The following is a 1,862-nucleotide window of genomic DNA, read 5'->3' as shown; positions in this document are numbered from 1 at the left end:
TCGGTACATCAAAACACATAAACTCATAATACCGAACGTTAAGCGTGCAGGTTCGAGAACTATGTAGACATGGCCGAGACACGTCTCCGGTCAATAACCAATAGAGGAACCTGGATGCTCATATTGGTTCCTACATATTCTACGAAGATCTTTATCGGTCAAACCGCATAACAACATACGTTGTTCCTTTTGTCATCGGTATGTTACTTGCCCGAGATTCGATCGTTGGTATCTCAATACCTGGTTCAATCTCGTTACCGGCAAGTCTCTTTACTCGTTCCGTAATGCATCATCCCGCAACTAACTCATTAGTCACATTGCTTGCAAGGCTTATAGTGATGTGCATTACCAAGAGGGCCCAGAGATACCTCTCCGACAATCGGAGTGACAAATCCTAATCTCGATCTATGCCAACTCAACAAGTACCATCGGAGACACCTGTAGAGCATCTTTATAATCACCCAATTACGTTGTGACGTTTGGTAGCACACAAAGTGTTTCTCCGGTATTCGGGAGTTGCATAATCTCATAGTCATAGGAACATGTATAAGTCATGAAGAAAGCAATAGCAACATACTAAATGATCAAGTGCTAAGCTAACGGAATGGGTCAAGTCAATCACATCATTCTCTAATGATGTGTTCCCGTTAATCAAATGACAACTCATGTCTATGGCTAGGAAACTTAACCATCTTTGATTCAACGAGCTAGTCAAGTAGAGGCATACTAGTGACACTCTGCTTGTCTATGTATTCACACATGTACTAAGTTTCCGGTTAATACAATTTTAACATGAATAATAAACATTTATCATGATATAAGGAAATATAAATAACAACTTTATTATTGCCTCTAGGGCATATTTCCTTCATAAGGCTCCTGCCAGTTGCCGATAACTTTTACAAAACATGATCATTTCATACAACAATTTATATCTCATCACGTCTTGACCATATCACAACATGCCCTGCAAAAACAAGTTAGACGTCCTCTACTTTGTTGTTTCAAGTTTTACGTGGCTGCTACGGGCTTCTAGCAAGAACCGTTCTTACCTACGCATCAAAACCACAACGATTTTTCGTCAAGTGTGTTGTTTTAACCTTCAACAAGGACCGGTCGTGGTCAAACTCGATTCAACTAAAGTTGGAGAGACAGACACCCGCCAGCCACCTGTGTGCGAAGCACGTCGGTAGAACCACTCTCATGAACGCGGTCATGTAATGTCGGTCCGGGCCGCTTCATCCAACAATACCGCCGAATCAAAGTAAAACGTTGGTGGTAAGCAGTATGACTATTATTGCCCACAACTCTTTGTGTTCTACTCGTGCATATCATCTACGCATAGACCTGGCTCGGATGCCACTGTAGGGAACGTAGCATGCAATTTGAAAAAAAATCCTACGCTCACGCAAGATCTATCTAGGAGATGCATTACAACGGGAGGGGGAGAGTGTGTCCACGTACCCTCGTAGACCGAAAGCGGAAGCGTTAGGTTAACACGGTTGATGTAGTCGAACGTCTTCACGATCCAACCGATCCAAGTACCGAACGTACGACACCTCCGTGTTCAGCACACGTTCAGCTCGATGACGTCCCTCGAACTCTTGATCCAGTAGAGGGTCGAGGGAGAGTTCCGTCAGCACGACGGCGTGGTGACGATGATGGTGATGTGATCCGCGCAGGGCTTCGCCTAAGCACTACAACGCTATGACCGGAGGAGTAAACTGTGGAGGGGGCACTGCACACGGCTAAGAGAACTATTGGTGTGCCTTTGGGGTGCCCCCTTCCTACGTATATAAAGGAGGGGGAGAGAAGCCGGCGGCTAGGAGGGGCGCGCCATGGCGGAGTCCTACTTGGACTCC

This window comes from Triticum aestivum, chromosome 5D (assembly GCF_018294505.1).
Source record: "Triticum aestivum cultivar Chinese Spring chromosome 5D, IWGSC CS RefSeq v2.1, whole genome shotgun sequence".
NCBI classification, from domain to species: domain Eukaryota; kingdom Viridiplantae; phylum Streptophyta; class Magnoliopsida; order Poales; family Poaceae; genus Triticum; species Triticum aestivum.
Note: the sequence above shows the minus strand (reverse complement) of the source record.